Genomic DNA, 8,734 nt, shown 5'->3' with positions numbered 1-8,734 from the left:
TGTGTTTGTCAGCTATAATAAACTGTGAAGTCCTAAATGGCTAGAAAAATGTCTTTTATTTCTGAATATATTCATAACTATCCCAAACTGATTTAGAAAATAAAAATAATAACACTTTTTTCATCAACATAAATGGCGACTATACATGTGGACCTCTGTGGATGGAAAACACAGAAACCACATCGCCTACTTCTGTGGAAAGAAATGATGGAAAAGCTGAATATCATCAGTCAGAACAAGGCCAGGGTCTGACTCTGGAACAGACAACCAACTGGTCACTGGCAAGTTCATGTTACAGTTGAAAAAAAATCACAACAAAGCAATGAGAGCCAAAATAGGACCTTGAGTATATCCCACCTGAATTTGGAGACCATCTCAAGAATAGATTTGAAGCACTAATGACCAAAGACCAGACGAGTTGTAGGATGATATCAAGGACATCATACACTAAGAAAGCAAAAGGTCATTAAAAATACAGGAAAGAAAGAAAAGACTGAAATGGATGTCAGAAGAGACTCTGAAACTTGCTTTTGAAGGTAGAATAGATAAAGCAAATGGAAGAAATGATGAAGTGAAAGAGCTAAACAGAAGATTTCAAAGGTCAGTTCGAGATGACAAAGTAAAGTGTTATAATGAAATGTCCAAAGACCTGGAGTTAGAACTCCAAAAGGGAAGAACAAGCTCCTCATTTCTCAGGATGAAATAACTGAAGAAAAAAAAAATTACACCTCAAGTCGCAATATTGAAGTATTCTGTGGACAAAATCTTAAAGGACACAGAAAGCATCAAAAGAAAATGAAAGAAATACACAATCACTGTACCAAAAAGAACTGGTTGACATTTAACCATTTAAAAAAAAAAAAAACCCCGTTGCTGTCAAGTAGTTTCCAACTCACAGCGAGCCTATAGTACAGAATAGAACTGTCCCATAGGGTTTCCAAGGAGTGGTTCGTGGATTTCACCTGCTGACCTTTTGGCTAGCAGCTGAACTCTTAACCACTGAGCTACCAGGGTTCCCTCAACCATTTTAGGAGGTAGCATATGATCAAAAACTGATGATGCTAAAGGAAGAAACCCAAGATACACTGAAGGCATTGGTGAAAAACAAGGCTCCAGGAATTGAAGCAATACCAACTGAGATGTTTCAACAAAGAGTTGTAGCCCTGAAGGTACTCGCTTGCCTATGCCAATTAATTGTGAAGATAGCTGCCTGCCCAACTGAACACAAGAAATCCACGTATGTTCCCATTTCAAAGAAAGGTGATTCAACAGAATGGGGAAATTATCGAACAATGTTATTAATATCACATGCAAGTAAAATTTTGCTAAAGATAATTCAAAATGCAATGGTATATCAACAGTGAGCTGTCAGAAATTCAAACAGGATTTAGAAGAGGACATAAAATGAGGTAGCAGTGCTGAATTCAGATGGATCTTGGCTGAAAGCAGAGAATACCAGAAAGATGTTTACCTGTGTTTCAGTGACTGTGCAAAGGCATTCAATTACGTGGATCATAATAAATTACAGATGACACTGCAAAGAATGGAAATGCCAGAACACTTACTTGTGCTCATGGGAAACCTGTACATAGACCAAGAGAGAGTCCTTCAAACACAACAAGGGAATATTTCATGGTTTAAAAACAGGAACCATCGCCATCAAGTCAATTCTGACTCATAACGACCGTATGCTGATGAAGATTAACCACCACAACCTTCAGTATGGATTAGACCTCAACATAAAGAAAATAAAAATCCTCACTACTGGACCAATTAGCAACATTATGTTAAATGGAGAATAGATTGAAGTTGTCAAGGATTTCATTTTACTTGCATCCTTAATCAACACCCATGGAAGCAGCAGTCAAGAAATCAAAAGGTGCATTGCATTGTGCAAATTGGCTGCAAATGACCTCTTTAAAGTTTTGAAAAACAAAGATGTCACCTTGAAGACTAGGGTCTGCCAGATCCAAGGCAGTATGTTTTCAATCACCTCATATACATGTGAAAGCTGGACAGTGAATAAGGAAAACCAAAGAGGATTGACACCTATGAATTCTGGTATTGGCGAGGCATATTGAATATATCATAGAGTGCCAAAAGAATGAACAAATCTATCTTGGGAGAAGCACAACCAGAATGCCCCTTAGATGTAAGGATGGTGAGACTATGTCTCACATACTTTGGACATGTTATCAGGAGGGCTCAGGCCCTGGAGCAGGGCATCATGCTTGGTAAAGTAGAAAGTCAGTGAAAAAGAGGAAGGCCCTCAAGAAGATGGATTGACACAATGGCTGCAACAATGGGATCAAGCATAACAATGATTGTGAGGATGGCCCAGAACTGGGCAGTATTTCATTCTGTGGTACATAGGGTCACTACGAGTTGGAATCTACTCAACAGCACCTAACAACAACAACAACCATGACTCTAAAGAGAGGGAGGGTGGGCAGGATCAGGCCTTCTCATCCCTCAGCCTCTGATGTCGTATTGCTCCAGGGAAGCTTTTGAAAGACCCTTTCCAACTAGGTGGAGACCTCTCTAGACAAAAGCTATTAATATTCAGAAAGAACTTACCTTGTACTCATAGAGACCCTAAAAGACAGAGTAGAACTGCCCTATAGGGTTTCCGAACCTATAAATCTTTAAGGAAGCCGGCTGCCACAACTGTCTCTGGCTCAGCGACTGGTGGAGTCAAACCACCGACCTTTTGGTTAGCTGCCTAGTGCTTAGCCACTGTGGCACCAGGGCTTCTTAACACAATAACAGTAAATAAACTTATGTTACAGATCTAGTGTGTATTTCTTCCCTATTTTTTATTGTGTATTAGGTGAAAAGTTTACAGTGCAAATAAATTCCTCATTCAAAAATTTATCCACAAATTGTTCTGTGTCAGTGGTTGCAATCCCTGCAATGGGTCAGCACACTCCCCCTTTCCCTTTACACCCAGGCTTCCCTGTGTCCATTTGTCCATGTTTCCTGTTCAGTCTTGCTTTCATGTCTTTATATGGTCAGGTGTTGTCCATTAAGTGTCCTATATTTGATTGAAATAAGAAGAACATTCCTCACATGTGTTACTGTTTGTTTTAAAGGCCTAATCACTGGCTGAGGGGTGGACTTCAGGAGTGGCTTCAGCTCTGAGTTTGCACAGTGTCTGAGGGCCATAGTTCTGAGGGTCCCTCCAGTCTCTGTCAGACCAGTAAGTATGGTCTTTTTTGTGAACTTGAATTTTTTCCGACATTTTTCTCCTGCTCTGTCTGGAACACTCTATAGTGATCCCTGTCAGAGTAGAAGGTGGTGGTAACCAGGCAAGATCTATCTATTTCTTCTGGGCTCAGGATGATGAAGACTGTGGTTCATGTGGTCCATTATTCCTTTGTACTGATACTTTCCTTGCATGTTTGGTTTTCTTCATTCTCCTTTGCTCCAAACCTGATGGGGAAAATAGGTGTATTTTAGATGGCTTCTGTTTTGTTTTTTTAGAGATGGACATTCAGCTTTGCCAGCACCATTTGTTTAAAAGACTGCCTTTTTCTCATTTAATGTACTTGGGTCCTTTGCCAAAGATTAGCTGACCATAGGTGGATGGATCTACATCTCGGTTCTCGATTCTATTCCATTCGTGTACGTCTGGTCGTTGTATCAGTACCAGGCTATTTTGACTACAGTGGCTGTACAGTAGGCTCTGAGATCAGGTCATGCGAAGTCTCCTACTTTGTTATTTTTCTTCAGTAATACTTTGATTATCTAAGGCCTCTTTCCTTCCCATATAAAGGTGGTGATTAGTTTTTCCATTTGATAAAGAATGCTGTCGACATATGGATCTGGATTGCATCATATCTGTGGATCGCTTTGTGTAAGATTGACGTTTTCACAATGTTGAGTCTTCCTACCCATAAGAAGGCATGTTTTTCCATTTATGTAGGCCTCTTTTGGTTACTTGCAATAGAGTTTTGTAGTTTTCTTTGTATGGGTCTTTTACGTCTTACTATAAAAGAAAGTGTTTTTTTTTTTTTTTTCCTGTGTGTAAACCTTTTCTTGAGTTCTTATAATAGCTGTCTCACACAATATTTGTCCTCTTCTGACTGACTTATTTTACTCACCATAGTGTCTTCCAGGTTCATTCAGGTTGTGCAGATTCATCACTATTCTTTATTGTTGCATAGTATTTCCTCATGTGTATGTACCATAATTTTTTATCCGTTCATCTCTTGGTGTGCTTTTACATCGTTTCCATCCTTTTTCTACTGTGAATAGTGCTGCAATGAACATGAGTGTGCATGTGTCTATTCTGTCCATTCATGTGGAGGCTCTTATTTCTCTAGGGTATATTCCCAGGAGTGGGATTACTGGATTGTATGATATTTCTATTCCTAGCTTTTTAAGGAAGACCCATATCATTTCCCAAAGTGCATAATTTTACATTCCCACCACAATGCATAAGAGTCCCAATCTCCCTGCAACTTCTCTAACATTTGCTGTTTTGTGTTTTTTGGATCAGTACTACTATTGTTGGGGTGAGATGGTATCTCAATATAGTTTCGATTTGCATTTTTCTAAAGGCTAATGATCACAAATATTTCTTCATGTATCTGTTAGTTGCCTGAATGGCTTCTCTCGTGAATTGCTGTTCATATCCTTTGCCCATTTTTTAATTGGAGAAATATAAAATCTGAAACGATAAAGATCACGGAAGAAAAAATAAGGACAATGCTAGGTGCCCTAATACATGGCATAACTAGGATACAAACCATAACCAACAATGCACAAATACTGGAAGAGAAACTAGATAACTGGGAGCTCCTAAAAATTAAACACTTAGCTCTTCAAAAGTCTTCACCAAAAAGAGTAAAAAGAGAACCAACAGACTGGGAAAAAAATTTTCACTGTGATATATCCCCCCAGGGTCTAATCTATGATTGGTTTTCGAATGTTGAACCATGCTTGCATAACTGGTATGAAACTAACTTGTTCGTGATGTGCTGTTTTCCTGATGCACTGAATTCTTTTGTCTAGAATTTTGTTGAGAATTTTTCATTTGTATTTATGAGACATTTTGATCTGTAATTTTCTTTTTTGTGGCGTCTCTGTCTTTGGGATCAGGGCTATGCTGGCTTCATTGAATGAATTCAGGTGTATTTCTTCCTTTCCTATGCTTTGAAACAGATACAATAGTACTGTTCTGGGCTCTTCTCTGAATGCCTGGTAGAATTTTCCAGTGAAGCCATCCAGGCCAGGACTTTTTTATTTTGAGGGAGGTAAGTTTAATTATCTCTTCAATCTCTTTTCATGTTACGGGTCTGCTCAAATTTTCTATCTCAGCCTGTGTTAGTTTAGGTAGGTAGTGTGTTTCTAGGAATTTGTACATTTCCTCCAGGTTCTCAAATTCGTTGGAGTACAATTTTTCATAGGATTCTGTCATGATCCTTTTTTATTTCAGCTGTGTCTGTTGTAATGTTCCCCATCTCATTTCTTATTTGGGTTATTTGCTTCCTCTCCTGTTTTTCTTTTGTCATTTTGGCCAGCAATTTGTCTATTTTGTTGATCTTTTCAAAGAACTAACTTTTGGTCTTGATTCTTTTTATTGCTTTTCTGTTCTCTCTTTCATTTATTCTGGCTTTAGTCTATATCATTTCTTTTCTTCTGATATCTGTGGAATTTTTTCATTGTTCTCTATTCGTTCAGGTAGTAGGGCCAACGTTTTGATTTTGGCCCATTCTTCTTTTTTGATGTGTGCAATTATTGCTATAAATTGACCTCTGGGCACTGCCTTTGCTGTGTCCCAAAGATTTTGGTATGATGTGTTTTAATTCTTATTTGATTCTAAGAAATGTTTTATTTCCTCTTTCATTTCTTCTGTTACCAAAAAGTTGTTTTTAGGCAAGATGTTATACGGTTTTGTGTATTTGACTTTTTTTCCTTAGTCTTTCTCTTATTGATTTCTATTTTTATGGCATTGTGATGAGAGAGAATGCTCTGTAATATTTCATTGTTTGGGATTTTATTGAGGGTTGCTTTGTGGTCTAAATTGTGGTCTATTCTGGAGTATGTTCCATATGCATTGGAAAAGAATGTATACTTTGCTTTTGTTGGGTGGAGTGTTCTGTATATGTCTGTGAGGTCAAGTTGGTAGACTGTGGCCTTTAGATGTTCTGTATCTTTGTTGAGTTTCTTTCTAGATGTTCTGTCCTTTACCAAGAGCAGTATGTTGAAGTCTCCTACTATTATTGTGGAATTGTCTATATATGTTTTCAGTTCTGTTAGAGTTTGTTTTATATATTTGGCAGCCCTACTGTTGGGTACACAGATATTCATTAAGGTTATATCTTCTTGGTGGACTGTACCTTTAACCATTGTATACTTTTTTTCCTTGTCTTTAATGGTTGATTTTATATTGAAGTCTATTTTATCTGAGATTAGTATTGCCATTACTGTTTTTTTTTTTTTTTTTTTGGTTACTCTCTACCTGTGATGGTGAAGTATGGCCTGGCAGGAAGGGGTAGAGGTGCTGTATAGGGCTAGTTGGGTGGGAGAAAGAAAAGAAAGATTAAAAAAAGAGAGAAAGAAAAAAGCGGTGTGGTAGGAGCTGGTAGGTGAGGGTGGGGTAGACCCCAGTAGCTCACTAGCCAAAATGGTACAGCTTTGCCTGTCGTGAAGGGATGGAGGTAATGTATGGAGCTTATCAAGAGGGAGAAATGAGGGGAAGAAGGGAAAAAATGACACAAAAAGACCCAGGGGAGGGGGTGGGGCAGACCAGGGGTAATGGCAGGCCAGTAGCTCTCTAGCCAAGCAGACAGAGTAGCCGGTCAGGAAGGGCTGATGTGGCATACAGGGCAGAAAGTTGAGGGACTGAAAGCATGTTTTTCTGCTTACTGGGTGCTGTCTCCTGTTGGGAGCTCCATGGAGTAGCCTTCCCTTACTCCCTGCCCAGGGTCATTGGTTGCTGTGCTCCAAGATGGCAAAGCTGTGCCATGTTAGTTGGCAGGCGACCTCCACTCCATATCTCTCCCCATTCTGTTTTTGATCATTTTTTTCCTTCCATTCAGTGTTTGATCTAGTTCTTTATCCCTTCATTCAATGCTTAGGGTTCCAGGCTAGAGATTTTTATCTGTTTTACTTTGTTGCGTCTTTGCTGTACAAGGACAGCATCATATGTCTGCCTAGGGTGCCATGTTGACTCTGCCTCTCCATTCAGTATTTTTTGACAGCATCTGTGTATGTATGTACGTATGAAACTCTGAAACTTGCTCTCGAAGGTGGAGCAGCTAAAGAAAAAGGAAGAATTCATGAAGGAAAAGAACTGAAGATTTCAAAGGGCATCTCGAGAAGACAAAGTAAAGTATCATAACGACATGTGCAAAGAGCTGGAGATGGAAAACCAGAAGGGAAGAACACACTCGGCGTTTCTCAAGCTGAAAGAAATGAAGAAAAAATTCAAGCCTCAAGTTGCAATAGTGAAGAATTCTATGGGGAAAAAGTTAAACGATGCAAGAAACATCAAAGGAATACACAGAGTTATTATACCAAAAAGAATTAGTCAATGTTCAACCATTTCAAGAGGTTGCATATAATCAGGAACCGATGGTACTGAAGAAAGAAGTCCAAACTGCTCTGAAGGCATTGGCTAAAAACAAGGTTCCAGGAATTGATGGAATATCAATTGAGATGTTTCAACAAGTGAGCTGGAGGTGCTCACTTGTCTATGCCAAGAAATATGGAAGACAGCTCCCTGACCAACTAACTGGAAGAGATCCATGTTTATGCGCATTCCCGAGAAAGGTGACCCAACTGAAAGTAGAAATTATAGAACAATATCATTAATATCACATGCAAGCAAAATTTTGCTGAAAATCACTCAAAAACGGCTGTAGCAGTATATCAACAGGGAACTGCCAGAAATTCAGGCCAGTTTCAGAAGAGGACGTGGAACCAAGGATATCATTGCTGATGTCAGATGGATCCTGGCTGAAAGCAGAGAATACCAGAAGGATATTTACCTGTGTTTTATTGACTATGCAAAGGCATTCAACTGTGTGGATCATAACAAAATATGGAAAACATTGTGAAGAATGGAAATTCCCGAACACTTAATTGTGCTCATAAGGAAATTTTACATAGATCAAGAGGCAGTTGTTCAGACAGAACAAGGGGATACTGATTGGTTTAAAGTCAGGAAAGGTGTGCGTCAGGCTTGTATTTTTTCACCATACCTATTCAATCTGTATGCTGAGCAAATGATCCAAGAAGCTGGACTATATGAAGAAGAACAGGGCATCAGGATTGGAGGAAGACTCATTAACAACCTGCATTATGCAGATGATACAACCTTCCTTGCTGAAAGTGAAGAGGACTTGAAGCACTTACTAAGGAAGATCAAAGACCACAGCCTTCAGCATGGATTGCACCTCAACATAAAGAAAACAAAAGTACTTACAACTGGACCAATGAGCAGCATCATGATAAATGGAGAAAAGATTAAAGTTGTCAAGGATTTCAGTTTACATGCATCCACAATCAACAGCCACGGAAGCAACAGTCAAGAAATAAAAAGGCACACTGTATTGGGTAAATCTGCTGCAAAGGACCTCTGTAAAGTGTTAAGAGCAAAGATGTCACCTTGAAGACTAAGGTACGCCTGACCCAAGCCATGGCATTTTCAATCACAGCATATGCATGTGAAAGCTGGAGAATGAATAAGGAAGACCGAAGAAGAATTGACGCCTTTGAATTGTGG

Source organism: Elephas maximus, chromosome 20 (assembly GCF_024166365.1).
Source record: "Elephas maximus indicus isolate mEleMax1 chromosome 20, mEleMax1 primary haplotype, whole genome shotgun sequence".
Classification (NCBI taxonomy): domain Eukaryota; kingdom Metazoa; phylum Chordata; class Mammalia; order Proboscidea; family Elephantidae; genus Elephas; species Elephas maximus.
Note: the sequence above shows the minus strand (reverse complement) of the source record.